The sequence below is a fragment of the Heliconius melpomene genome, chromosome 1 (genome assembly GCF_056956725.1).
Source record: "Heliconius melpomene rosina isolate 202511_hmr_F chromosome 1, ASM5695672v1, whole genome shotgun sequence".
NCBI classification, from domain to species: Eukaryota; Metazoa; Arthropoda; class Insecta; order Lepidoptera; family Nymphalidae; genus Heliconius; species Heliconius melpomene.
This window is the reverse complement of record NC_140389.1, coordinates 16,796,986-16,820,849: the sequence shown is the minus strand read 5'-3', so window position 1 is coordinate 16,820,849 and position 23,864 is coordinate 16,796,986. Positions and strand designations below refer to the sequence as shown.

The window sequence follows — 23,864 nt, the reverse complement described above, 5'->3', positions numbered from 1 at the left end:
GCCCATCTTTTTGATACGAATATTTACGTTTTTGCAAAGTAAATGAAAACTATTCAACTAATAAAAACTATTAAAAAATAAAGATAAAAAAATGTCGCTAGCAAGAACTTGTCTGTCTATGCTGATAGTTTTTAGGCATTTAGGTCTGAAAGAATTGTTCTTATAATTATAATAAAGCGTAATCACTCACTCACGTCCCTAACTTAGTGTAATCAAAACTGAGGCAATTCCCACGGCCACAATTGTCTACATTTTATTAAACTATATAATATTAAACATTAAAGTATACTTACGTTTTGCATTAGAAAATAATTAAAAAATACTTCTTTATATTTTTGTTTTAAAACAATGAACTTTTTGTAACACTGTAAATGATAAACGTGCACAATGCACGGTTATCATTCACTATCACTATTTAAAAAAATGTCACTGTATTTAAAATTCATTTTTTGGCGAAACAATAACATAATTTTACACTTTTGGAAAGATTCCTTGTTAAATTCTATCACATTTTCACATCTTCATTTTTGTCAAGTAAAAACGTCTTTACTCCAAAACGAAAGGTAAGTAACTAAGTAATATGCTCAAAAACAACTCATTTGACCATCTGCACTTTTATTGCATTTAGAAACAATACATCTTAGAAAATATTTTTATTGCATTTGGTTTGCTTTGTATCGTGCCGCAAAATATTTATCTATAGTAAAAAATAGCCAACTAATTGATATTTGCCGACTCTTGGTCATAAACCGTAAATAGCGTTTATTAGTCGGCATTACTGTCGGATTTATTTTGCTAACTTAGTTTTGTTTATTATAATTCTATTATATATATTTCTTTCCTATGCAAATTATTAAAAATTGCGTGAGAAAAAAAATGGCGGCAAGCGTTGTCAAATCAAACAAGTAGAGGACGAAGAGAGAGAGAGATTGTTTATTGAAATGTATTTTTCAATATAATTAATAAAAAATATATCCGCAATAATGGTCACCCTTCATTATATTAAGGGAACATGATGTATATGTATGTATATTACTAGTTTATAGAAGATCGATATTTGTAAACATTTATTTAATTACATAATTTAATTGTTTCAAAATGGTAATTTAAATTAATAAATAAATATTAGTATTTAGAAAATAGATTTTGCAAAGACTCAATATTACAGATTCATTATTTTATTTGAAAAATAAGTATGATTTCTTCTGCCCTATGATCTTTAAATAGTTTTCTGCGTGTACTTAATATCATTAAAATCATCATTTAACAGGTGAACAATTAGAATAAACATTGATTTTAAGATTGACCTTCTGTTATATAATATTTTACTTCAAAACATAAGGCAGACCGCGCATTTCATCGTCTATTCTCATAGTCAAACGGAACCGGGAAAAAAATTTCAAACGCTGGCAACCCCTGTTTGCGGCAAGAATTTTCCAGGCAACCCTGTTTTATAGTGTTCAGAAAAAAAAAAGCTTTAATTTGATATATAATTCATTAAAAAAACACATGAGTGCAAATTATTAACATTTAGTGACATGTTTAAACCAGGCAACCCTAGACTTGCGGCAGACTGAGAGCTGGCAACCCTTAATTTTCCAATTCCTTATGCGATTATCTTTCAAATGATATGCGATTCATATAAAAAACGTATGGATGCAATTTTCTCCAAAAACGAGTTACGAAAAAATGTAATTAAAGGTGATTGCGGCAGGATTCTTCCAGGCAACCCAGGTGTAATCTGTTCTACTAATCATGTATTATTCATTAATATAGGTTTAATTAAGAAAACTCGTATATGCAGGATTCAACGGCCGGATCTCAGGGTATTAGCACAACGAACCAAACAAACTTTTCCGTATTAGGTATAATATGAGTATGCTCATAGTTATTAATCGGTGACAAGCACAGTCTGTTTATTGGAAATAAAAATATGCTGTCGATAAGGAAAAGTAATTCATTATTATTTTTATAAAATGTAGTCTCCGGAAATACTTAAAATGCCTAGTTGTATAAAACCGCAAATAGTTTCGCGTGTATTTAATAATCGATAGATTCGCTTTAAAATATTTGAGAAGTAAAATAATTCTAAGAATTGGTTAACTAATGATTAAATATTTTTGATACCATCACTAGACAATTTGATTATACACTCAATCAGTACGTATTCTATGTGTATAAAAGAATATTTAAGTTTATATAAATTTAAAAGATTTATTAAAAGAGAGGGAACTAAGTGTTTAGACACTCCCTTCCTCACGCATTGGTCAATTTTCGAAACATTGCGTGTTGACTCGTGACTTCATGTGGAATCATGAACCGAATTCACAACCGTCGCGCTTACAGACGGCCTCGAATGGCCTATAGGTATACAAAAATGTGCAAAGTTAAAATTTATATTAATAAAAGGTCCCCAAAATATAACATAATTACTTTTAATGGCGACGTAAACTATTTTAATTAACGAAAAAAGCTCAATCTTTTAATTAACACGTCCGTTATCGTTAAAAGTTACGATTTTCAACAGAAAATAACGATTTTATGAAGATGTTTATTAGTTATTTTGTATAATAGGCACTTCTGACGCCATACCTACTTAAATTATCTCGACCCCCTTAAAAAGCCTTGGACCTATATAGTTATTGCAACAAAGTTAAAAATATGCTTATGAGTAATGCATGGTGGTTGTTACGATGATGCTAAATGCGGGATACAGCGTGAAGCTGAAATAAAAATAATAATAATATCCACACGGGCACTGAAATCATTACCTCTCGCACGCGACACCTACGGCTAGACTAACTCGCAATTTGCCCTACCGCAGTGTGTTCTAATACCTATAATTTTCTTATTTTGTCGTTTCTTATTATCTTAGTCTGTATTGAGACTGTCGTGGCGCAGCTGCTTACCTTCTTTTTGTAGACGTGACGATTGTGGATTCGATTCTCACTCGAAATAAAGACCGCTTTCATTTCCTCGTTTTCGTAGCAAGACAACGCGCGTTGTGTCGAAAATTGTGCTATGCGTGGAGAATGCCTGCCTGCCTGCCTACCCTACTATGCATATACTTTATATTTAATTTTTATATAGTTTTATGGATAGGAATTTGTGTTATAGAACCCATTCACTGCTTCTCGTTAAGCTATAGCCTAGATATAACCCAGTGTTGAGACATTCCATTCACTAATATTCGGAACCAAATGCCGCGCTTTGTCTTGTTAGTAGAGAAGGAAAATTAAAATAATCCATTCCACGAGTCGAATCCACAACGGCCGTATTTTCTTACGGCGCAACCGCTGCACCACAACGATCACAAGAACTATAATATTTCAAAATAATGATATCCATGTTTGAACAATCAATACAGCGCCAGCGTATCGGTACCGTCCGCCGTCACCCGCGGCCGCGACGAGGTAGGTCCGCCTGTTAGCGAATTAGGGTGCACGCATATTACGCAAATTGTACACAAAATTGCTATTTGCCTTGGGTGATATAAAGTTAGTCTATTCTCACGGTGTTATGATGAATCAATTTATGTAAGCATCTTTTAAATTATGTAAGAATTTTTTGTATACTAGTGACAGACACGCGGCTACGCCCCCCAAAACTGATTGTTATATATCAGCCAAATTATATAAAATCTTTACATAAATTGTAGTGCTGGTGTTATGACATAACAATCTTTTCTAATTCTAATTGATTTTTAAGAAATTATATGACTTTGTTAGAGGGACTAAACATTAAAATATTAAAATTTAAAATCTTTAATTCTATCTAATTGACACCCCTCAAAGCAAAAAATAAATGGCTATAAAGCCTATCTTAATTATCATAAACCTAGACATGACCTATGTAGGTGTGCAAGGTAATTTCAAGTACAATTCTGGCCCTTAAAAATATATATTTTGATACGTTTATATAGAAGGATATTAATTGTGGAAGTATTTAGATTACATGTAACACATACGGATTCAAGTCTCATTTCTTTCAAATTTTCATCAGAATTATCGTATTTGAATATGAAATTTTTCTTATAAATATGTCGTAGTACAGTGAATTACATACGTGTAGATACAAACATGAAGTAATATAGCAAATCGATTCCCTATCTAGTAGTTACTGAGATAACCATATAAACTCTTCACTGCTTTATAATATTAGTACGGATAGTATAAATTAATCGTAGACAGAGGGAGTTTAGTGCTGAGACACTCCGTGGACACTTCATATTTTACTTGTAAATAAATTATTGTTTATACTTTTGTAGGCTCGCAAGTGTAAACCACTACTGTTTATTTTCAAAGGGGCGTGAGATAACTCACTTCAAAGGGATTTAAATTAGCAAAGACTAATAGGTACAAGTAGATGTGACATCAATTTATAAATAATTTTAGACCTGCTGGAGTAGAATCGATAAGTAATTTGCTTTATATTGTAGTTAATTAAGTAACATTAATTATAATTAAAGCCAATCGTGGCGCAAGGCGTGTGTCTGTAATCGCGACAGGTCATAGGTTCAATTCCCACTCGAAGAAATGAAATATTTAATATTTATATTAATATTCACCTGCACGCTCTGGCAACGGACAAAGCGCAACGTTGAGGTCCGTCATATTGCTCAATGCCTCTAAAATTTAGCGGAAGGTATGGAGCGACAGTGTCTTAATGTTAATCATAACACTTGTTGCCAGGTTCCCTCTGCATTTGCTTGCGTGGACTTTAAGGCGTAAAATGGAATATCTAGTTTATTTCTCGTCCGTGTAACATTTACGTGAAGCCTCTCTTAGTGCTTCATACACTATCAATAGTACTTACATGCTAAATTACAACTTTCGTAATCCTATAATTTCGTCTGTGCGTTATAATGTATGTAGATAAATAAAATATTATTCCTTAGTTAGGTATAATATTCTAAATAAGTACGCTCTGTCATACCCATTTATTCAACAACACAACGTGTAATTGTAACGCGATGGTGGTGAAGGGTTCCATTCCCACTCGGTAGAATGAATTATTTCGATTAATAGAATTCTCTATTCATAGAATTTTGCGGTACATGGGGAACGGAGTGTCCTCACATAAGGTTCCCTTTGTGTACCTTTCTATATACGAGATACAGCTTGAAGCTTTAAACCAATTATCCAAGATTATTCAGAAATAGGACAAATATATAAATAGGTACCACTCTACAAATGTTGCTTTCATTCTAAACTAACCTGATTCTAAGCAGTACAGATGCCTTTGATGATACCGTAAATAAACGAGCTTTGCCAGAGACCAATTAATTATAATACTAAATTATGTATTAACTTCCTGATATATCCCAGGTACGTATAGCTCCACGCTGTTTCCCGCATACAGCACGATAGGCAGAGGTAATCTAGTGTTAAGACACTCCATTCCTCATTATCTGTTGAGTAGGTGGCAGAACTCAATGCAGCTCCCTTTAATAAGAGAAAAGAAATAAAAATATAAATTCATTGTACCGAATGGGAATCGAACCCACAACCGTCGCATTGCCAGTTACACTCTGCCGCTGCGCTACAACAAAAAATATGTTGCACAATTATAATGCATATTTATATGCAATTGACCCGCTATTTATATATATCGCAGACGTTGCGCGGCGTCGCCCGGTCTACAGTTATTTGTGAAGTCGGGCTTTAAGCTCATTCACCCACGTCTACGGTATGAACAAGCCGCTATGGTTCAGTTGTTAAGTACTTACTGTATATGTCTGTATATAAGCTGCCTATGGGGTGTCCAGAAACGATTATTTCTTTTCTTTGCTCTCACCCCAAAAGTATTTCAGAAAATATTTCAACAAAATTCTTATTTACAACGCAGCTTAAAATTCCAATTTTTTTCCCGTCCTTCTGTAAGGCTAGAAAAAATATTTTTCAAGAAAATAGATGAACATGTGTATGAATATATGTTTGATTTTTTATATAGCTTTGAAGTTCACATTGACGATTATTTCGATTATATAGCTAAACTGTAAGAGTTATAAAAACGGCAAATTTGTAGTAGGTTAACTACTTAACACTATGTTCCCTTTGCCTAACTTGCGATGTGCGGGATACAGGTGAAGTTAAAAAGTACTATGTTATTTAGGTACTCAAACGCCGCATTCGAACTTGTAACAATCAAGTGTTTAACAATTGCCATTTGAAAGCGGATTTCCGGCCAATGATCGATCTGCGTTCTTGGTAACTTAAAGCCAATTGTATCTACCATACAATTTTAGTTAATACAAAATTGTTATTAACTTAATTGTATGAATATAAGCATTTTTATTTCAAAAATGTAAAAAATCTATTAATGTTTTACATACTAAATAAATATTTGTTTGTCATTTTAAACACACACCATTGTAGCTTGTACATGGTAGTGGAATCGTATAGCAAAAATATATTTCGAAAGAAAAAATGATATATTTATCTGTAGGCATAAAGCAATGCAGTGTTCACCGTAGAGTTACGGAACCACGTGAGCTTTAGAATTAAAACATCCTTTTATTATTTATCATTAGACTTTCAATAATATTTGTATCTATATAATTTTTTGTACACTTCATCCCGCATGTCGCAGTGTAAACAGACGGAAACTAATATTAAGACAGTCGATTCTCCACTTCCCTAATTTTTTTATCTTGTTACTAGAAAGAGAAAATAAAAATATCTCAGAGTCAAAAACGAACCTAAAACTCCACGCTTCAAACTCCACACTTGCGTCAGACGGTCTCATATAAAATCATAAATATTCCAAAAATATTTAGTCCAGTTTAGAGTATTTTAATTAACTTAATTACTATGGGTACATCGTTTCTATTTTCAAGTTTGTATGTAAATGAGACTTATTAGTGACGCCTCTCTACCGACGCCGGCGTGCTCCCTACGTATGGTATGGTATCTATATGTTAGTAGAACATTTAACAAGTGCCTGTAAGGTTAAGATAATGTACATTTAGAGTATAAAATTAGAATAAAAATATATGTACATTCTAAAAACAAAAAAAAATCACTAAGTGCTATAGAATTTGCTCGGAGCTATTAATTATATGAGCTTTAAGCTCATCGAGTTATATTAGTAACCGCTAAAGTGTTCTACTATTTCGAACCTAGCTCCATCATCATCAGCTCGATGATAGTATCATCGAGCTGGTTTGGCTGGCTGGTTACGTTTATTTATCATATAAGCTATATACATACTGACCGACCGCCCGCCCGCCTTGAGACGCCTAACATTTGTAGTAACGAAGTTTCACACAAACTTTCAACCCCAAAAACAACCCCTTAGAAGTCGAATATTGCAAATTCCACTGTTAGCGAGCACTTACTTCCCCGTTCCCCACTACTCGTTCGGTTTTCAAGACATTACTTAGTATATTATTAGTTTTATCATAGAACTAGTAATGTCTCTAAATGACATCAGAGTATTTGATCACTATTTCCTTCATAGCAGTAATCACAGAAATCGTACAGTGGGTCCTATTTACCCTAGCACTAAGATAAAAATCTCTCATCGACACCGATTCGTACGTTATGTTGAGTCTTACATACATACACATGTTTTCAATTTATCATTACATCGTTCTTAGTCCTACTTAAACAGAGTATGGCTAACGTTTAATTAATAATGAGATTTATTTTGCATTAATTCTAAGAGGCCGTCGAAGCCCACTGCTTCTGAGTGTAAATATGAAGGTTATGGGTTCCATTCTCACTCGGTGTATATAATTATTTTGTTTTCCAAGATTTGGTAAGAATACAAAGCGGGACGTTGAGTTCCGTCACTCAACATGCAAATTAAATATTTAAAAGAATCAATCATACAAAAAAATCGTATTTTTTAAATTTTATCTTAGGCCTTGGTAGTTTTCGTTCGCAAGTTCGTTACCTTATGATATTGTTATTTCCATTTCCCCCAGTTCACGTAAAAAAGACTTCTTAAATATCGATGTCTCAATAGCCTTCATCATGGATGTTAGGTATCGTAGGTATAAAAATAATTCATCTATATATAATGATGTTTAAGCTATATTACTGTAGAGTTTCATTTAAATCCATTTAGTAGCTTTTAGGTGAATGTGAAACGAACATCCATACTCACCAACTTTCACCTTTATAATATTAGTAGGATTAGTATAGTTGACTGAAACGAATATAATAAATATTTTCTAAAAGTTGACTTAAAAGTACAGCCATCATATTCAATAAGGCATCACCTTGGCCCTCAGTCATACGGTGCACATAAATACTACATATAGGTAGGTACTATATGATAACGAACACCATACGGTTCTCGTAAGCATATTAATTTTATGTTGCAATAACCTACAGGGTCTCAAGGCTTTTAAAACGGAGCGAAGTAATTCAATTATGGTCTTTTAAGGGCCTATTATTGATATAAATATTTAAATAAATGTCTGTTAATTTCGTTTAGGTTTACATTGTATCCCGCAGGATAGGCAGGGGAAACCTGAGAACACTTCCGTCCCCCACTTATCGTCGAATTAAGGAGACATTGGAGACAATATGTAAATATTGAGACCAGTCGTGGTGCTAGATCGCTAACAGACTTAGAACCGAGTGTCTTGACACTATCAAACCTAGGTTCTCTCTGCTTATCATGCTATGTGCGGGATATAACGTAAAGCTAAAAAAATCAAAATAATTTATTGAACACGATTAAACCTTTAGTCTTTATTTGCTGGTATCAAATAAATTCTTTTCATTTATACGACATAAGAAATAAATATAATAAACAATCAGCACATTTATATAATTTTAAATAAAAGTTTATTTTAAAAATAGTACAACAAACAGTCATTCAATAGGCCCGAAATAAATTCCTTGACATATCATCTCGAGTTATCATCTCGGAGTGACGTAATTTGAGCACAGCATCCGTACCTACTTTGATACTTAGTAGCACGTGTCGTTCTTTGTATCTGTTAACGTTTAAATTTTTAACTGGTTTGTTGAAAACGTAATATTAGGTTGAGGCCAGTCGTGGCGCAGGAGCACAAAGTGTGTCTGTAAACGCGACTGGTTGTAAATTCGATCCCCACTCGAGGAAGTGGAATATTAGTGTAAATTTATATTTTAATTTCTTCGCTCTTGTGTGGAGGCAAAGCGCGGCGTTAAGTTCCGCCACTCAACAAGCAATGCCTCCAAAATTCGGTGATAAGGGGGGAACGGAGCGTCTTAACACTAAGTTCTTCAGCAATGGGATATACAGCGCAAAATAGTAATATTAAGTTGGCTAAATTTTTATTTCGTTTACTGCTTGGCCTCCTTATGCAATAGGCATTTTTATGACTTTTATGATAACATACAACCTAATTTTTCATAACTTACTCTGCCAGTGAAAACTACATTATCTTCTTAGCTCATTGGTCTCATTTAGGTAAATTTCCCCGCTCCGGTAAAAGTATATGCGGCGTTGAATTCCGCCAGTAACACGCAATGTCTCTTATTCGTTCGTGGAAAACGGGCAACTTTTCTTAGATAACATTAAATGTCTTAACATTGTCAACATTTATTATTTATCAGTGTTAAATTGAAATAGGTACTGTTGTAAAGTGGTCTTACTAGTTTGGGTACTTTTTTAAAATCCCAAATTAAGTTTTGTGTGTTAATTGAGCAATTGGCTAATTATAATCACTTTAGGAAATGAAAATCGTTATTCGTTTTTAATAAAAAATCTTTAACGCTAATTTAAGTGTAGGTACGTTCAGTCGCTCACATCAGTCAATTCTTTTTATGAAGAAAAAAAATTATAATAGACGAAGTAATAGTATTAAATATTTTAAAATTTATTCTACTTAAATTATAATATAATAGTTTGCGTGAATTATGAGATATAAAATCTTGTTCTTTCTAGTTTTCGTAGAAATTTTGGCATGTCTAAAAATACTCCCCTACACTTCCCAAAATGATTAAAAAGAGTATTTCTCGATTTTCAAGATCAATTTCACGCTGTATCCTGCACACGCCAGGCTAAGCATAGTAAACCTAGTGTTAAAAAACTCTGTTCCCCACTTTCTGCTGAATTCTGTCAGACTTTGTGACCCTGTGCCACGACTGGCCTCCTTATAGCATAAAAAATAATATTTTTTTTTACTGTATCTGCTAATAGCGGAATATGCAAAAGAAATCTAGTATTACAACATTTCGTTACCGTCCCATTGTAAAGATATTGCATGTTGAGTGGCAGAACTCAACGCCGCGCTTTTTGTTGTTGTCAAAGCAAGGAACCCAAAATAATTCATCCTCCTTAGTGGGAATCGAAGCCACAACCGTCGCGATTACCGTAGCCAGGTCCCAGCCACGGAAGCCTTGAAGACAATGAACATGATTATGCTTCGCAAACACGCCATAAGATATCCAAATTCATTTAAATCACATCAAGAATAATGCTAACGACAGCGTTAAATTACATTTTGATAACAAAGCAAGAATACTAGAATTCTTTTTTTGTTCTTTAATGAAGCTGCGATCTTCTCTCTTATGGTAAAGGAATAAGGCCTTAATAAGAAGTGACCGACCACCCATATTTATCACTGTTATCTTTATATCTTAGGATTCCTTACGACCTAATTAGTGTAGGTACTCGTGCTGTTAGATGGGCAAGTACGAAGATTCTTTGAGAATATTACGCTTTATCTTTTATAAAACTAAATGGCCATAAAATAATGTCAATATTTGCGCTTAACAATATAAATTGTACAAAATTTTATTTTTAAGGCCACTCATGGCGCAGGGGTACAAACGGGTTCCATTCCCACTCGCAGTAATAAAATTTTTAATATATTCAAACCCTCGCCCTGGCAAAAGCCCGGCGTTGATGTTCGCTATTCAATACGCAATGCTTTCAAGACTCGGCAGAAGATGGGGAACAGTGCTTTAATGAGAACTGAGTGTCGTAATACTAGGTTCCCTCTGCCTATCTTGCAATGTGCGTGATACAGCACTCTGAGTTGCCAATCACCATTAAACTTATATTAAACTAGTAGAAATAAACAAAATTGTACCAATCTACCTAAGGCTGGTACAATTATACCTATGTGTACATTTTGATACATCGATATAAATTTAAAAACAAAAAAATCAAAGCATCGATATAACAATAAGGAAACTGTTTATGTTACAGAACTTTGCACGATTTTGCTTAAGAATGTGCTCCAATTCAGGTTTCATAACGGTTCCCCGGATATAGCCCGTGTGGAAAACGAGTTTGACATATAATCGTCAATTGGGGTACTTTGAGAAGGCAATTTTTTAGCATGACAGGATAAAACGATCCAGGCATGTCGTATCCTACGAAAATCTGGACGATGGTAGAACGTTCCCTAAGAAACGCTTATTTCTATGTTTCTTTTAACCTTAGTTTTGAGTTAAAGAAACAAGAAATATGCAAAATACAACTTGCCAACAAAAACTGCCGACCACGTGTCTTTAGTGGACAATTAAGAAAAAAAAGCGTCAAAGGACTGGACCAGAGGCCTAAGCTAAGATGAATTGTGAATGAGTTTACATTTACAAGGCAGGCAGTCGCCGCGACCGAGCCGGCGTGCGCGCACGTAGAGCACGTCAAAATAACTAACCAAATCTAAACCTATCAATCGTATACATTAACCATTCGGAAAAAATAATAAATTAAAAAACCTGTGCAAATAAATTCTTCATTCATCAAAAAAATTAAGTGTTTTAGTAAAAATATTAATTAAAACTGACAAAATGTTTCTATTCAATCGATCGATCAATATTTAGCGAATAATAAGTGAGTGATGACACAGTGGTCGTGACGGTATGCGTTGGCTAGCTATCTTGGTTCTGATGGTAGTGACTGAGGCAGTGGAGCCTGTTGGACCTAGTGGACCTAGAGGACCTGGGAGATCTAGGGAATCTGGGGCACCTGGGGGCCCTAGGCGATGTGCAGGTCGCCTAGCAAGAGAACGTTTAAAGGCTGCTGAGAAAATTCGGGATAAGAGGTATTACCTCCTTTGCTGTGCCCCTAATTGTGGGCAGCAAAGGAGGCCTAGGCCTCCGCCCACTACGACGCGTTATCAACCATTCCACAAAACGTGGTATGGCTTAAAACATGGTACGGCATATTTTCAATTAATATATAAATTAGACTATCGTAGATTTTAGTTATTACAAATAATGTATTCTAAACAAATATAGTTTCAATATAATATTTCAAAAGCTAAGCTTAATTTGGCTTTTATTGCATAATTTGCGATCATAGAACTAGATATTTGCAAAAAATATTAAAATTACTAGTTTTCCCTTATTAATTATCTTTTTAACGAATTTGTTTTACTTGTTTAAATATAAATTTAGAATATAGTAGGTAATAATTTATGAGGTGAAAAATTGTATGTGCAATGGTTGTGGATTCAGTCCCTGTAAATTTGTCAGATATTAGAAAAAGAGTGCCCTCTCACTAGATTCTCTTTGCTTTCTGATACTGAGAAAGATAAAGAAATATATTGGCAATTGATATTCGCATAAACACGACAATATTATGAATGGTCATTTAAAGTGACAAAATAAAATATAGAGATTATGACGTGCGCAACACGATCTCTAACCCGAATGCTCAGTAATAAATTAGATCATTTAACGACTTGGGAAACAGTCGACGGTAACGGGATCTTCTGAACGTAAATTGTTTTGTTTTATTGCCTTATATGGTAACTATTGCAGGGATTACATTTAAATTTAGATTTTTTCTTTGTCAAGTAAAATTCCCCAATACAAGGCTCCTCCTGCCTAACTTGCTATTTGAGGAATACAGCGTGAAGCGGTTGCTACACGTTTGGCAGTTGAAGTGAAGCTGAAGGATATTTCGATATCGATTTTATATAAATCATTGCGGCGTTGAGCTCCGCCACTCAATACACAATGCCTCGAAAAATTGGTGGGAAGTGGGAAACGGAAGTATCTTAATGGGTGCGGAGTGTGTGGAGACGGCACAATTGCTATGTGCGGGATACCATGTGAACCCATCCGCCGAATTGTAAAGGCATTACAAGTTGATTAGTGGAACTCAACGCCGCGCTTTGCCTCGTTACCACATTGAGCGAATTAAATTATTAAATTTTTAATTTAATTGCTTTGAATGGGAATCGAAGCAATAACCTGTGGCGTTTACAAACGCACTCTTGTGCCCCTTTGCCTCAAATGGCCTCGCCATATAAAAATAAAAAGAACATAAATACTTATAGTAATGAGTAATTACGTCAGTAATAACGAGCAATTATTATTCTCAAAGAATGTAACTTGAACATATATCACACGTCATTTCAAAGTTATTTTACTAGACCAGAACTACTGTTAGAAAGATGTGCTGCAAATTTTTATAAAGCTTAAAATAACGTCATCTTGGCTAAATTAAAGCTACACGCTGTATACTGCATACAACAAAAGGGAACTTAGTGGTGAAACACCCCATTCTCCACTTTTTGGCCAATTTTCAAGGCATTGTGTTTAGCAATTTGTCGGTTATCAGAAAAATAAAGAATAAATTATTTCCCCGAGAAGGAATCAAATTTACTACAATCGGGTTGACCGGTTGACTATCAGTCGCTGTATCACTGCATTATATAATGGTTAAAAATTAAATCATAATTTAAACTTCCCATTCAAGAGAATCAATTATTTAAATATCCTCACTCTAGTAACACTACAGAGCGCGGCGTTTAGTTCCATCACTCAACACGAAATGCAGTGTCTTACTACTAGGACATTTGACATTTGACATGGGTTCCTCAAATAGCAGAGTTAAGTCGAAAAGCTTTTGCTGCTATTGGGAGGGTAAAGAGATGGAAAAATTTATTGCCGCTTAAAACCAAAATATCTTTAGCTCAATCCATTCTCTTTCCCATTCTGGATTACGCAGATTCCTGTTACCTAGATTTGTCACAGCAATTGCTAAACAAGCTCGAACGTCTTCAAAATGTAATAATTAGGTTCATTTTTGGATTGCGGAAGTATGACCATATTACTCAACATCGAGTTCAACTTAAATGGTTGACCATCAAGCATCGACGCAATTATCATGCACTTATCCTTTTATACTCTATCTTGTATCTTCCTTTAACTCCTTCATACCTCAAACAAAGATTCACTTTCCTGGGCTCCCACTCTCAGTCTTTCAATCTCCGTTCAAGATATGACAACGTATTGGAGGTTCCACTATGTCGCACCAAGTGCTACAGTGAATCATTTACCGTAAAAACGGCGAAATTATGGAACGAGTTACCCAGATGTATCAGGCAGTCGACATCAGTTGGTATCTTTAAGCGCCGGCTAAAGGAGTACTACCTATCGTTATAATCTATGTATCTGTTTTGTGCATATGTATATGTAAGTATTGTATCTCTATATGAATGTATATATGGTATCTATGTGTGTATTTATGTATATATGTATGTATTTATGAATGTATGTATGTATTTATGTATATATGTATGTATTTATGAATGTATGTATGTATTTATGTATGTATGTATTTATATATGAATAGCGTATGTTTATATGTTTGATATAATAAAGTACAAAATATCTTTATGCAAAGTTAACCGCCACCAATTGTATCATACTATTAGTTTTTGTTAAAAAAAGGGTTGCCTGTAAGAAATCACTTACAGTGATAAGGCCGCCTATGCACTGTATCTAAATTACAAATTTAATTGTGTAATTTAAATCTTCTTTGTGCAATAAAGTGTTTTTGATTTGATTTGATTTAGGTTCCCTATGTCTACCCTACAATACCTATACGGGATACACCGTAAAAACAGGAGCACCCTAACCCTCTCCCGAGGTGCAAGGGTTCCTCCTCAAGGAACCTACATATCAAATTTCGTGTTCTTTAGTAACGGAAATATTTTGTATAGAAGTAAACACATACATACGAGTATAATGATAATTAATCCGTGCCCATGATTTCCAGTCCAATTAAATACAAAAACTAGTATGATTGATTTGAATGCCCAAAGCAATTAAGTAGAGAAGTATAACGTGTTTTTATTATATAAATAATTTATAAATAGTACGTAAGTTACGTAACGTAACTCCTTAAAACTCCCACAATTAGAATTTACACTCGTATCCATTGTTAAAACAAAACGCAGGGTTGAGGTCCACCACTTAGCACCAAATATATCGATTTGAAGAGAACATTACAGAATGGAGTATCCTGACACTCCGCCTTGACTTGATATGCTATAAAATCTGTGAAGAAAAAAGAACCAACTTGTTCAGTCACATTTGATTTGTGAATGAATCAAAACAGTATCTTCTGCTTATCAACTCTTTAAATGCGATATTGTGAGAGATAAATAATGCGCAATGCCTTCCATATAAAAATATATAATGACATAAATGTTTACGAATTCTTATTTCAATTTATTTCCCAATTAAAGATAAAAAATTGTCTATAAATTTAAAATAGCTAAAATGTAGGGCGTGACCTGAGAGCAAAAGCTATCTAGATCCGCCAAGTCATTCAACTCCAGGTTTTATCTGTTGCCAAAAGTATCCATTCGCAAAAATTATAATAAGACGCATCATAGAATAGATAACGCGAAGATGTGGTATAATTGATATAATATTTTAGTTTTTCTAGTCCTCCGAGGTCAAATGGAAATGATAAAATATTTATTTTAACCGTCGTCGATTAGAGGCTGCCCAATACAACATTATGTTTTTAATTCGAACTAGTGGTTCCCGAGATTAGTAGATAAAATAAACTAACTTTTTTTATTATAAATACTATTCGTATCTAGATAGTAGTGATGCACAATTTGCGTAATGATTATTATTATATACGCGGCATTAAACGCTGTGCTTTGCCTCGTTACCATAGCGAGAAAATGAAAATAGTAAATGTTTTATTACAACGAATAGAAATCGAACCCATAAGCGTTTACAACCGCACGCTTGTGCCCCTGCACCACGACGACCACTAAAAGGAAATTGGTTAATAAATAATACGCTTATCTCGCTATCCATTATAATTTTGCATGATTCATATCACACAGCTACCATTTATATGTCATAGATATAGAAGTAAAGTGCCTAACTGTATTTTCCACATCGAAAGAAAAAAACTTATTTTTTATACTTTCACGCTACATCTAGTGATAAGACTCTCTGATCCTCATTTGATTTTACATTTTGAGTCAGTGAACTCGTTACCAAAGTGAAAAAATGAAAATATAAAAAAATCTATAATCTAAATGGGAATCGACGCTACATACATTGCGCCACGACGACCTCACGGACGTAAATACACGTTCATTCTACATTTAATTTAGAATATAGATATAAAAAAATTATGGACAAATAAACATAAATTATCAATTGTGCCCGTCAATAATAAATCAGCGTGCCAATAAAATCAATTTAAACGTCAAATATAACAGTTTTTATAATTAATCCCCATTCAAAGTGTCCATTTGGGTTAATAGAACGGATTTGGCGATAAGCCTGCTGACTTCATCAGTTTGAATAGTAAATTTACATAGTAGCCATACAAGGGCATGTACGGAACGCTTACATACAAGTGATGACCATATTTGGATATAAGGAAGCTCTGTTCATATTCTATACTAGTTTTAACTTGTGGCTTCGCCCGCCTTTTGAAATATACTCGTATATAACAAATAGTTATGTGAGATACAAAAAAAATCTAAACGCCCGAGGTATTTCTGACCGCAGTTACAATGAGTGACATCAAAACAATTAACGTGATGTTTTGTAACGTAACCTAATATTCCTAGATCAGGCATCTCGAGTTGAGTGACTGAACTCAACACCGCGCCATACCTCGTTACCAAAGCGAGGAAACAAAGATATTAAATATTTCATTTACTAGAATGGAAATCGAACCTACCATCTATCACATTTACAGTCGTACGCTTGCGCCCCTATTGCACGACGGCCTCTTACTTAATGGTAATTTAAATTTCAGTTAGTTCAATTTGCATATAACACAATATACGTGACAAAAGTAGATAACGCTAGCCAAGTAAAAACACACATCCGGCTAAAAAAATAAACGATCTGTTCTTTAAGGAATACAAGAAACATTAGGTAATTTATGTTATGGAACGTTATACAATTAAATTATTTTCTTTTCCACGATGTGGGAAAACAAGACGCGGTGTTGTGTTCCGCCACTTAACACGCAATGACTCGTAATTGGGCGGAAAATGGTGAATGAAACGTCTTACATTAATTTCCTGCTATACCTATACCGATGATGCGTGAAGCCGGGAAAATCATGCAAACTTCAGATTCGTACTGTATCTCAAAATAGCATAATAGATAAGAAACCTAGTGTTAAAACACTCTGTTTTCTACAAACAATATGACAATTTACATATGAAGTTTAATCTTAAACCTATAATAGAAAAATTACATACTATATGACGCGAGGCGAGGCGATAAAAAAAATGATTTCTTTGTAAATCATTCGTCCGCAAGGCCATTAGAGTAATGATGTAATCAGATTAACATCCTCACTGGCAACGCGGTATGAAACATAAGTTATTGCTCTTTTCGTGGCCTTGCTGATGATTCTTGTTATTATTTCTGTTTAAGTTAGCTGTCTAGATGTGTAGAAGACTAGTGGCCGCTCGTAGTTTCGTTTGCGTTAAGTATAAAATGTGTGTGTCTAGATGGTTTGAGGCCAGTAAACATGACAGGTTATGGGTTCGATTCCCATTCGTCACTCTGGTAGTGAGGCAAAAAGCGGCGTTGAGTTGCACCATTCACCACTCAACACGCAATGTCCGGAATTCGGCGACATATGGGTAATACATTAATTAATATGAGACGGTCCACACCATTACTAACAGACAAATACTCATTACTAGACCACAAAGGGGTGCACCTATTCTATAAACATTAATGAGTCATAAAAGATTTGAACTCACATCTATCATAGCTTTTATCATTACAACAAGCATTTAGTAATCATTATTTAATGATTACAATACGGTACCAGGCGTTTTAAAATAAAAACAAACATTTAGCCGTCGTGGCGCACTGGAACAGTGTCCTTGGGTTCGATTTCCATCCAGGAAAATTAATTATTTAATGTGTCGTTAATGCCCCTGTTACAAGGGGTCGTGGGCGGCGGTGGACACACACATCAGGTGGTCTTGTCCTGGAAACAAGACATAGCAAAATTGGGTGGATCCATAAGTAAGTCACGGAGTGTCTTAACACTACATTTCCACTATCTACCCTGGTACAATCGATAAGCGTGAAGCTAAAAAAAGAAATATTTAACGTACCTATACCTGTAATTTACTATTGATTATACTTTTACACCGTTGGTCACGACTTCGAATTTGTGTTTCTCGTATAGGTGGTTTTTTTTTGTAAATTATTCTTACTATATTTTGAACTTTTTGCGAAATTTTGTTACGAGTGTCATCTGTATGTTTTTGTATGATGCTGAATAATGGGAGTTTTTATGATATACAAGGCGCGGCGTTAAGTTAAGCAGTGGCTTTGATACACAATGTCTCGAAAATAGTATGGTATGTGGGGAACGTAGTGTCTTAACACTAGGGCCTGCTAGAAGCGGGATACCGCGTAATTCGTCAATAATAAAATTAAATAAATTTCAAATTTTACTTTGCCATATTGTTTCTATTTCCATCACTCTATAACCAATTAAAACTTAATGTTCAAAAAAGCAACAAAAAATTTGGGAAATTAGGCAAAAACTTGATTTCACACAAAAAATGTGCGGCTCTAAAAAATCGGTTATTACATATTATCCTTCAACTTATGACAGCGACGATGATTAGATTATTTTGTACTAGTGTTCCGCTCATGACTTCGTCCGCGTTAGTTATTTTTTTTGCTTCATGATATATGTGTATCTCGCATGTAGCAAAATATGCGGAGAGAATTTAGTGATAAAACATTCAGACCGTATTTTGTATTTTTTTCCGCTTCACGCATATAGCAGGGTAGACAGAGGGAACCTAGTATTAAGACACTCCGTTCTCCACTTTCTGCTAAACTTTCGAGGCATTGCGTGTTGCGTGGTGGAGCTCACCACCGCGCTGTTGCCATGGCGCCACAGCGAAGAAATTAAAATATTAATAAATTATAATTCATTTCCCCGAGTGGGAATCGAACTCATAACCGTCACATGCTTATGAAGTCAACCTCGCTGGAACTCAACGCCGCTCTTACCAGGCTCAATGCTCTTACCAGGCCGAGGAAATGAAATAATTCGTATGTATTTGAATTTATGGTTCTTTAGTAAACACTAAATCTTTCTTAAGTGAGTTCATTATTTCGTCCACCTCGTTATAACGAGGTATAAGGTATACCTTAAATGATAATATATTTATAGCCTCATTGTGAGGATTTGCGTATGTCCCGCTGAGGCCAGCTTGACTCACCTGAGTAAATGATCGACGTGACCGTCACGTCACGTCACCTGCCACGTGGAAGGCTTACTAAATGTCTTGTTAAGGAATAAACTTATTTAGCTCTAACGACCGCTTGCAACTTAATCTGCTTGAAAGTGATATTACTTCTTAATTTACCGAACCGATTGAAATAAAACAAAACATTAAATGTTAAGGGAAATTCACTGAAATCCAATAGTGACAACTGGTTTTAAATCAATCAATTAATAAGATTAGGGGGTACAAGCGAGCAGACAGACAAAATATTTAAATATCTTTGTTTTGGGTTCTATTGCAACCTTTATTAATATGAATATTAATAAATGCCCCCATTAATAATATTTTTCATCTATCTTTCATGTACAGACATTGATGAGTAATATTTTAATTATATGAATAGATTTTTTTACAGTAGTAAAAAATCTATAATAATAATATATAAATCTATCTATTCTATGAATATTGAACTGTAGTAACAGTTTATATATTCATAGAATATAACGCGATGGCTGCGAATTCAATCCTACTCTGGGATATGTATTAGTTTCTAACTTACTCTAGGAAAGGAAAGCGCGGCGTTAAGATCCACCACTCAAAATGCAATATGTCAAATTCACACGGACGTTGGTCATGGTGCCTCTTACCATTATATCCGATTAAAAATCAAATTAGCTTTAAATTGTTGTCATATTTAGAATTTTCTTTGAATCCGCTTTAACAATAAAACAATGTCTAAGCCAATTAGCTAAGTACTGAAATATTTTAATTAATATTAATAATAGGCTCTTTAGTGGAAGCCCATTCTAAAATTCTTGAAAGTAACTGTTTATTTGTTGAACTTAAAATTTATAATGAGCTTTTATATTTTTTATTTTTGCGACATTCATAGTCTCCATTTCTCTCCGGATATTGCGGAGTAAAAGGAATAAAATTACGTATTGGGTGATGGAATTTAATAATGCCCTTCCATAACAGGCTATTTCTAAAAATTGGAGTGTGTTGACTCTAAATTGTCTCTGCCCACTATGCACTAAAAAAACGCGAAGCTGCAGAAAAAAACGGAATTTCACTAGCTGCACTTACCTGCAATCCAAATAAGGCATTGCTGATATAAACACGTTGATATCTAGCTGTTAATTATCTGAGTCTAATTAGTAATTAGTTTAACTGGTAGATAACGCGTGCTTGTACTGGAGTTCTCAATCAACTGAACTGCTATCAATCGCTTATACGGAGAGCTTACGATCAAGGGTGTGGAAGAGATATTTAAATTATTATTTTTTTATTTAGTTATACGTAGACATTAAAAATACGTGATCGTAATTTAAGTATTATTTTATTCAATTCAATCAAGTTATCATGAGACTGTCGCAGCGCAAACAGTTGTGGGTTCGAGTCTCACTCGGGGAATCTTTTTTTTTTCGCTCTGATAACGAGGCGGCTATAATAAAGATGAGATGATAGATAAAGAATACTTTCCTCTTAACAAAGCAATAGTGCCTATCAGAGTGACAAATCCCTTTCTTCTTCACCTAAATAAAATATTAAAAGAATAATATTAGTACGCCGTGGCCGTTGTGGTGCAACAGCATAGCGTCGAACTGTAAACTGACGACTGGGTTTGATTACCGTGCCTTAACACTAAGTTATCCCTGCCTACCCTGCTAAACGCGGGATAGAGCGTGAAACTATAGAAAAAAAAAGTTTTAAAACCATTTCTTCAAATCAAACAGCCCTACAAAAGTATTCGCGAAACCGGTGCGACCGGCCGCCGTCCCAATCTGACCCGACTGAGGTAAATTATTCAACGGGAAGCACTTATCGATGCCGCTTCACTATTGATGTATTGTTACCGACCGCGACTCTTTTGACGGCGATGAGATAAATCTCCTGCGGCTGTAGGATGCTGGATATGAGTGCACATGAAGAATATGAATATAGGCTTTTTACAAAAAAATCAGAAAATTATCTTAATAAAATAATAATGATGATAAAGATTTTTTTAACTCCGCCACTCAACACGCAATGCTTCCAGAATTCGGCGAAAATTGAGAAACAGAAGTGTCTTACAGGGAACGTAATATCTTAAAACTAAGTTCTCTTTTTTTTTTATTTAAGCTTCACCTATGTGTCTCTTATTTTTAACTTACAATTCTCACTTGTTAGGAATTTTGTTTCCCACGCACCGCCCGATTTCAAGTGGAGAAATTCAACGCAGCGCTTTGCCTTCCTACTAGAGTACAGAAATAAAAACAATTCATTCTCCTAAGTGGGAATCGAACTCACAACTTCTTCGTTCACTCCTTTTGCTCCGCAGTACAGAACAGTATAATTAAGCGTGATGGTGCTGTTCTTTTAATAGAGATAACAGTGACAGGTTGAGTGGCTGCAGCTGCGCAGCGCTGTATCGCTGGAAAGGTCAGTGTGCCTCGCAGAAAGCTCAATCAGTTATGCAACGGGTTCAACATAACAAAGTAGAATGTATATAGAGGCCGTAGTGTTGCAACAGCATAGTAACAAAGTAGGTAGCGGTAATGCCTTAATACAGAGTGTCTTAACACAAGGCTCCTAAGTTCCAACTGTTTACACTGCTATGTGCGGGAAACGGCGTGCAACTAAAAAAAGAAGATAAAGCTTAAACAAAGGTTCAAACCACGCCCTACTTGAGTACCTCTACAGTTTACTGATACCAGTAATTGTATATAGCATTGTTTCATTTAAGAGGGAGAAATAATAGCTCGAATCAAATGATTGATCTCAGACACATTGCCCGTTGCTGGTTACTGGTTCGAATGCCCATTTAGTATGAGGCTGAGTAAATGAAAACGTAGTGATTTGTCACTATTTTCTTTATATCTTCAGAAGTGTACTAACGCTAATGGATATCTTATCACTAGGTTCCCAGGTTCCCTCTACCTACCCTGCTATATGCGGGAGTACAGGGTGAAACAATAAAAATATTTATGAAAAAAAGCATACAGCAAGCAATATTGCATGGTAATGTATACTATTCAAATTGTATTAAGTTTGTTGAACTATTTCTATACATACCATGCCAAATACATTATATCACCAAGTTCACTGCAAAACCATCCGCCATCCAACCGCCTACGACTTCCGATTGCACACAATGCCTCCATTATGTTCCCTATATCTCAATTTAGCCCTTCAAAGGATCGCTTCAGGGTACGCAGTGAACCGTGACCCTTAGGTCAGAGCGGTAATCACAATCATAAAGTATCAGATCCGAAAGATAAACGGGAAAAAATGAGTGACAGGACCTCCTGACGGGAGGGGTCGACGCACCAAAATGAATTTGAACCCGTTGCACAGTTATAACATAGTTAGGCTAGTGTTATCTTTCTACAGCTTTATATAAAACAAAGTATATTGTGCGGTGTACGTTATGATCTTTCAAAATGTACTATTTTGATGACGTTTTCACTAATAGACAGGGTTTGGTGTCATGTATAATATTATATGACCCTACCATAATCTTTCTAAAATAAAGCTAAATAAATATATTAAAGTTCGAAGATGTCTTAAGGAATATATTTTTGTGAAAGGAATATTAAGGCATGACTTTAATAGTGTAGTCCACATGGACGAAGCCTTGAGAAGAGAACTTATTTATTTATATTTTTCCTTTAAGGTTTCGCTCTATACTGCGTAGAAAGAAGGACGAAAAGAACATAGTGAGAAGACACTGCACTTTTGTTAACACAGCGAGGAAATAAAAACATTAACAGTTATACACTGCTCTATCACAGCCTAAAGTTTATAATAATAGTTTCGTTTATTACACTTGTTGAGTTAAACAATCTCGGTCACGAATCGTTTGTTGTTATTGAACTTTGTAATAGTAAATATATATAAAGCTACTAAGCTTTATATATATTTCTTGTGGAATAGTTTAGTTTTTTTTTACTACAGAGCGAACAATTTTTTTTTGAACTTATAATACTTAAATTATGATAAGTATCTGATTGATGGTTTTTATTTCGATTCGATTCCTTCTCAGTTTAATAAAAAAAAAGTTTCACGGGTTTTCTCGTAAAGCAGGAAAGGCATAGGGGCTGATATATACATAATATGATACTCCGTGTCCCACTTTTCCAACCAATTTTCTAGACATTGTTAAGTGGTGCAACTCAATGCCGTGTTTTGTCTATCAGAGAGGAGAAATGAAGATAATTTAAATATGTATAATCACGTTCTCTGGTCGAAATTAAATCCATGACCCTCCCATTATAAGCTGTTGCACTGCGCCATGACGGCCTCGTATTAATATTTCTATTTAAAATATTTTAGTTTTTATAGTTTGTATATTTAGCATTTACTAAAATGGAACCTTCCTACCGAACACGAAATAAACCATTTCTAAAATTATTTTTCTATTACACTTTGT

The 23,864-nt window shown here is 34.6% G+C and overlaps 1 protein-coding gene across 1 annotated transcript in view; it reads left to right on the top strand.

Annotated features, from left to right (window-relative positions):
* wb (wing blister) overlaps positions 1-23,864 on the top strand; it is a 136,911-nt gene that overhangs the window by 59,518 nt on the left and 53,529 nt on the right. The gene's annotated exons all lie outside the window — the stretch shown is intronic.